The sequence below is a fragment of the Geospiza fortis genome, unplaced genomic scaffold (assembly GCF_000277835.1).
Source record: "Geospiza fortis unplaced genomic scaffold, GeoFor_1.0 scaffold95, whole genome shotgun sequence".
NCBI classification, from domain to species: domain Eukaryota; kingdom Metazoa; phylum Chordata; class Aves; order Passeriformes; family Thraupidae; genus Geospiza; species Geospiza fortis.
The window spans coordinates 4,859,738-4,866,959 of record NW_005054333.1 but is presented as its reverse complement, the minus strand read 5'-3'; the positions used below and the strand labels follow the sequence as shown (position 1 = coordinate 4,866,959).

General features: G+C 38.1%; 1 protein-coding gene across 3 annotated transcripts in view; it reads left to right on the top strand.

Moving 5' to 3' along the window:
• Nucleotides 1-7,222, top strand: part of CCDC126 (coiled-coil domain containing 126) — a 15,416-nt gene that overhangs the window by 912 nt on the left and 7,282 nt on the right. The window contains exon 1 of one of the 3 annotated variants that reach the window (XM_031057672.1): nt 2,937-2,956. The exons of the other annotated variants lie outside the window; for them this stretch is intronic. The gene's annotated coding sequence lies outside the window, so the exon portion shown is untranslated. Of the gene's footprint in view, nt 1-2,936; nt 2,957-7,222 lie in introns of those variants that run through there. 3 annotated transcript variants of the gene reach the window in all.

Genomic DNA, 7,222 nt, shown 5'->3' with positions numbered 1-7,222 from the left:
TTTTTTTTTCCCCCCCCCCCCCCCCCCGCAGTGGGTGAACTGGTGGCAGACGGATGTGTTTTTTCACTGTGAAAAGTGATCTCTGTAGGAATTGCAACTTTTTATTTTAAGAGAGCCCTGAGAATGTGAACGTGATGTACGTCCTAGTGTGCATGTGATTTGTCCCAACTGTAACGTAGTATTAATTTTGGAAGAAATATCAGAGAAAGGAGACAATATGAAGATGATATTAGATAGTGAGTAGCATCTTCTGTTAGTGCTACAAGCAGTGTGATTGCAGTTTTAGACCAAATGTAGAAATTTATTGTTACCTATGTTCCTGTTTTCACTGCAGATACCCATGTGTATAAAGCCTCTTTTTGGTATTTTAGGTGTTAAAATCTATAGCTATTTAATAGGTACTCAAGAGCTCCAGAGTGTTAAGCAATTATGCTGGAATTCCTTTGGTCCTTTTCCTAAAGGTTTTTACAGTTGGAAGTAAAGGTACTTCCTTTCCTCCTCCTCCTCAGCCCCCACAGCTTTTTCTTTCTAAAGCTTTTGTAGTATCTGCTTTTAGAGACTCCTTTTGGCTGTTATCTCCTTGAAGGAGGCATTGGTATCAGCTAATCACAAATTGTGTTGTATCCTGGGGGACTGGATGTCATTTAGCTGCTAGAAGTAAGATATTTCCCCTGGAGTTCATGATCACTGGTACCTTTTTCGAGAATAGTAAAGGGGAGTAGTTCTTGTATCTTGCCTAACTGTAAGTAGGATAAATGCATTCTGTCAGCTAAAATTGTCAGCTGTGTAGTCAACGTATCTGAAAACTAGTTAAGTGTCAAAAATAGTCATTTTCCAGTAGCTGTCAAAAATCTGTGAGGTTCAGTCACTCAAATGAATCTGTTTTTCCTGGTACAAGTTTACTGATAAAATGTACTTCATATGCTATTTGTTTATTAACAACCTCTTTCACCTGTGATTTATAATTTGTGGCATTTTATGAGCTGAGTTTTCTCAACTGAACATTATTAATAACAGCATCTTATATTTTCTTCAATGGTTTACTAAAAAACCTTTATAAACTTTACAGAAAATAGGTATATTGGCATTTGTGTATGTAATTTAAAAGATTAATTTTGGATTGCTCGGAACTGAATGGGTACTTTGCCCATGTAAAATAGGGCCTAAACTAGAGTTGTAGACAGGGGAATGTAAAACTTATTTCAATGAAATTGGTTTCTTCCGTAATACTGAAGAAATATGTTATAAATAATCCAGTTAAATTTCTGGGTACCTTTTCCTTAATGTTAAGAATAAAGTATTTTGCAGCGCACACCACTGAGGTGTTACAGTTAACTAACATCTGTCATACTGCATTACTATGCTACATTGAGCTGACAAGTCAGTCTAGAAGTAAGATTGTAGAAGAAAAGATGTAGAAGAAATCACTTGTCTTTAATATTTCCTCCAGTGGTATTTTTCTGAAATCTTCACCTGGGTCAGCCTTCTGGGAAGGAGCATGAATACAAAGCCTTGTCTGTATTGCAGTTTTGCCATAGAAACATAATTTTGGTGGACAAATTCATATGCAGTTTGAGTTGAATGAGTTTCTTGAAAGAAAATCAGGCAAGTTAAATTGTCCCCAGTGGAACAAGTGCTTTTTTTGTTGCTGTTCTACAGGAATAGTGTTTGTGTGGTGCACTGTGTGCATGTGTGAGCAGTGGCAATCTCTCCCCCATTGCAGCTGTCACTTTGTTAGCTGTCTCCCCCCTTCTCTCTTTATTTTCTTTAATGATACCTGCCTTCCTTTTAGGTCTCTTTAAAACGTTCAATGAAAATGTAACGTACATACATCATCTTGTAGGCTTGGGACTCTGTAAAACTAGTCAAAATTAGCTAAACATCTCAGGAGGAAGTTTTGGAGTCTCAGGGGCTTTGGAAAGAGCGATACAAGGACAGCTGTGAAATTTCACAAGGGAATTCTATGGGGTACTTGTCGTAGCCTGCAATTAATAAATCATGGCAGTGTTGCTGGGAAGTGAGAAGCCAAGAAAGTGCCTTGTGCTCTGTCATAAGGGACTCTTCTCAAGGAGCAAGGGTCCTACAGTGACCTGAATGGTGGCAATAAAGCATGAAGAGAAAATAGAGAAAAGTGTGCCAGGGAAAATTAAGCTGAGATTTTTTTTAAAATATTTTTTTCACTATTATTATTTTAAAGAATCTGATACAGAGATGGAGAAATGTTTTGGGGCCCAGATGGGCCCAGTGGGAGGAGGGCAAGTTCAGCAAGTGTAGCATACTGTCCCTATTGATATACTGTTCCTATTGATATCTGCTTGCTTTAATTTTCTTGCCAAGCCATTTCCCCTCTCAAAATCTTGAATCTTGGCTGACTGCCCACAGGCAAGGAACAAAGAATTTCTGTTTTTAAATGGTTGGTTTATTTTAGAAGCATTCAGTGACAGTAGTAGGCAAAATAAAGGGGGAAGGTGTTGAAAAAAAAAAGATACTCTAAGGTACTTTAGAAGACTTCTTAGACACAATGCAAAATGAAAATAATTATTGGTAGAAAGTGTGAAAAGCAGTTAAAATAGGAATGCATGCATTTAAATAGAAACAGCTTTCCAGTATTTCTAAAATACTTGCAAAAGGTGGTCTAGTGTTTGGGCTGTCAGATAATTTTATACCAGGGCCACTGTAAGCTTGCTGTGTGGGTTTTCAAGTTGAAAGCAGTATGTTTGTGCTCTCAACTCGAAGTTCATCTACAAGACAAATTGGTGCTGTTCTTAGAAGCCTGTAGGAGGTAAAACCTTTCCTGGTGTAAGATATGTTTGAGGTAGTCCCAGCAGCTCGTCAGCAGCAGCACTGTGTCTGCTTGATGAGCTGTGACTTTTGTTGGCCCATATTTCCTTTGGCTGTGTTGAGAGATGGGAGCTGTTAGGAGCACACAAGATTTTTCTTCTTTCTTTGTGGAAGGGTAGGTATTTTTGGTAGTTACCCATTTTTGCTATTCCCTTAAACTTCATGTTTCTTTCACTTGGAATATCCATTAAAGGTGTTCCCTAAGAGGCGGCTAGCAATAAGGCAAAAATTTTTTGGTGGGTTTTTTTTTTTTTCAGTGTGCCAAGGTAATTGCAAGTCTTGGGCATGTAGAAGCAGAGAATGAAGGAACACATGCTGTAGGAGAAGATATAAAGATAGATGTCCTGGAAAAGACACAAAAGCAGACTCCTTTGGCAGCATGCTCTGAAAGCGATATAGAACTGCTAAAACCTACAGCCCAGCAGCCTTCATAGTGATAGGACAGCCTTTTTTTTGCTTGGAAGTATGTCTTCTTACCTGTTCTTAAGATAGCAGGATGTTTTATAGTATTGATATTTTCATGTGAGTCTAGGAGCTGTTAATATAAATGGTCTGTTCTATCTACTCATCTGTGATGCAGTCTGGAAAGATCCTTGAGTTTCATCAGTTTTGGTGGGCTGTGTTATGTCAGGCATTGCTGATGTTTTGTCAGTACAGATCCTCTTTTCCCTCTCTGCTGTGATATTTTTCTATTGACCAAATTTTACAGCAGTAATAATAGGAATACTTGAAGTGCTGAGGGTAAATTTTATTAAATGACAGCTAAATGTGGTTTCACTTGTCTGAGAACTGGCATTGCTGTTAATGGTTGGTTCCAAGTGGGATATCCTGCTTTTTTACGGCACTGTGCAGCTGTCTGGAGTGAACCTGGGAACCAAAGGACAGTCACCAGTATAGATGTGCCAGTACAGGACAGTAGTCTCATTGGCCTCTTCTTGAGAACTCTTGTACCCATAAAAATATGAGGAATGTGCTTCTTCCTTACACACCAGTTTTAATCAGGGCTCTGTGTAAACACTTCACTTCTTTGGGTACCTGTTTGCCAGCTGCACCTCATGTAGATTTTTCATCTACTGCCAAACCAACAACCATCTAAGACTTCAAATTACCAGAATACAAACATCATTTTTGGCATTCCAAAAAGTCTCAGCATGTGAGCTCCTGGGCTTCTAGGTGCTTACTTCATTGTCTCAGTCTTTTACAGTTAATTGTCTAGTGAGTATGTTCTGTACTGTTTTGCTGTATGTCAGTCATTCTTTAGACTTCCCATTTGCATTTCTTCACAGAAATGGCTGAGGGTTTTCCAAATAACATAGAACCAGCCTGTCTGCTCTCAGAACGGTCAGCACAATTGATTCCTGTCAGCTGAGTGATGCTCAAAGCTTTCTGTTGGAAAATTAGAAAACAAAATATTTTGGAGGTCACAGAGGTAAATGGGCCAGAGGGTGCACTCTGTAAACAGATGCAAAAAAGGGGAAAATAATAGAATGGAGTTTGATGCTACTGTGGAAATTGTTTTCTTGATATTCTATAATGCCCAGTGATTCTAATCTTCCTGAAATGTTTGTTGGCTATTGCAATGAGGTATCACTCTGCATATTTAGAGGCAGCTTTTGTTTACTGATACAGTACCCTCTCTGTACTGAGAGATGTTTGTTGCCATGAATTTAATAGTAATTTCTTGTACAGATGTAATTTTACTATGGTAATTTTAAATTGTTAACAATTTCATAAACTTTTTGTACTTCCACTGAGACAGTAATAAATTCCAATTTTGTACTGTATAATTATTTTATAGTTATTATTAATGTCAGCTTTTATTTTTACTGTCCTGATTTCTGTCTGCTCTATAGCAAGATTTTTCCCACTTACTCTTTAATTGGATGTATGCCTCAAGGACTGTGTATGGCTTTTTTTTTAAGCTCTGTCTTGATAAATCACTTATTCTTATTTTTATGCAGTTTATCTGGTTGCAAAACCAGACCTGCTCTTGAATGCACAGTGTCATGTTGTTGTTTATCATAATTTGAAAGTGAGGAACTGATACATATTGTGGTAGTAAGTAATAGTTGGAGTAAAATTCCCACTTATCAGGCCTACCTTCCTAATATATGGGGGCATTAGAGACTAGGTCTCTAGAGTATCACTGAGGAACTACTGCCTTGGTTCTGTCTTTCGAAATATATGACTAAAGAGGTGACTTTATTGGACTGTATCTTAATAATATTCTTTTCATTGCATTTTTCTTGGCTTTATTCTTAAAAGTATGTTTGATCTTTGAATCAATCTTTGGGTTTCTCTTAGGCTTTGGTTTTCTGTATTCTTTGCATCCGCAAACTGCTTATTAATAACTACCAAAAATGCCTGATGGACCTGCTGCTTTCTTTTTCTCTTACAAATAATTACCATCATCTGTCCTGTACATTTTTCAAAACTAGAAGGTACACAAATCATCTCTGCAGGATAGGTTTAAATTTGCCCGGCAATCGTTTCTAGTGGCTTAGGAGGCTGGAAAAATTGGGCAGGCTAGAAAAATGCTGATGAATATGTGCCAGTCTTTCATGGGCCAATTGACTGGCAGAAGTGACAGTGCTGTAAGGTGAAATAAGCTTTTAAGGATTTAGGTATGCCTTGTTTTCCTGATAAGCTGAGGTTGTTTCAGAGCATGTACAAGTCATTCCTTTGCATTATAGACCATTTAATTTTTGTGTTGTATGTTAATATAATCTCTTGGTTTTTCTGGGAATGAGTAAAGAGGAGAACTTTGCAACAAAATTCAAGAAGGATGTTTTGTAAGTATGGGCTAGTTTCCATGGAGAAGGATCAGTATTCAAACTGACGTCTGATGCTAGTTAAGTAGTAAAGTGTAACTTTGCTATATTATGGAACATATAATGCATTTTCTGTAGCTCTTTTTTATCTTTGCTCCTTTTGTTTCATGCAGTCAATCCTTTAATTTATATATGACTGATTTTGAAATACAGGTATACAGGATAGAGACATGATTTTATTTTGGAGTGGATGAGTGCCTTAGTTCATTGTTTTGTTGCCAGATGGATGTCAGTGTTGTGGTACCACTGGACAAGGTTGTATCCACATTGGTAGGTTTTGGCAGTACTTTTCTTAGACAACCAACAGTGAAGAAAACCAAGCTGTTTATATGTCTGTGAAAGGCAGACCTAGTGTCAGATCATCATTCAGGAACTGTTTGTAGCTCCAAGTTCTAATGCTGCTCCTGGCTTCGGCTTGCAACTTTGAGAATAATTAAAATATGCATGCTGATTTAAAGTGCTATGCTGATTTAAAGTACTTCGGGAAACTGGCACTTGAATCGGTTACTTTAGGCTGCTAATTGAAAGGATTATCTGGAAGACATTCTTTTCTTCATGGATTCTTGGATTGCCATTTTGCCTGCAGTTAACTCAGGGGTTTTGTTTGATTTGTGTTTGTTTTGTTTTGGGATTTTGTTTCTTTTCTTTCCCTCCTAAGATTTTCAGATTTTGTTCCGGTTGTACTGCTTCATCTTCATGGTTGTCTGCCTTTTGTCTCAGTCTCCGTGATTAGAGATGGTGGTAGGAGTTGCAGCAAGGTGTAGCTCTGATGCATCCTTTTTCCTGTTGCTCTCTGCAGTGCTTTGCCTTTGCCGCAAAAGTCCCTCAGCTGCGGTTGGAGGAGCGGTATGCCAGCATTTCTAACCAGGATAAATCAGTGTGAAGAAGGAAGTCTCAGCTTCCTTTTTTTCCTGCTCAGGGAGGATTTCCAACTCAGCATATTGTGTGCTTTGAGAGAATGAGGGAGAATAAAGATCACAAAATACACTTACTTTCTTTCATGTATGATGTTATCTTTTGGGATACTACCTCTAAATTACGGAAAACAGAGGTCCATTCTGAGCCCAAGTTTTGTTGAAGCTATAATGTTCTTGTAGAGAAGTGCTGACCCTTCAGGGCAACAAGAGGTACAAGAATATCCCAGTCCATCCATCTTACTGTGCTGCTTCCTTCCTAATATGTGCACCTGCTGCTCTGATACTCTTTTTTTTTCCTACTTCCAAATCATTTGGGCATAAACTCACTTTTTTTCTTTTTTTTTTTTTTTTACCCCAAGAATTTTGCAGGGAGTGTCTTATGAGTCACTAGAAGTGCATGCACTTCAGGGGTAAAGAGGAGATCAAACCTCCAGAACTTTGAGATTACACTGGAATTCATGAAGAGGGAATGGCCTTTAAAAATTTGTAGGAAAAGTGGCAAGTACAAATAGTTCTCTTCGTTTTGGTAAACCTTGCTCTGAGTTCCTTTGCCTTGTTTCAGTATATGGGTGTTATGCAATTTCCCAGCAGGTTAAGTCCTTAATTTCCATTAGTTTCAGTAGTCAGCGTGTG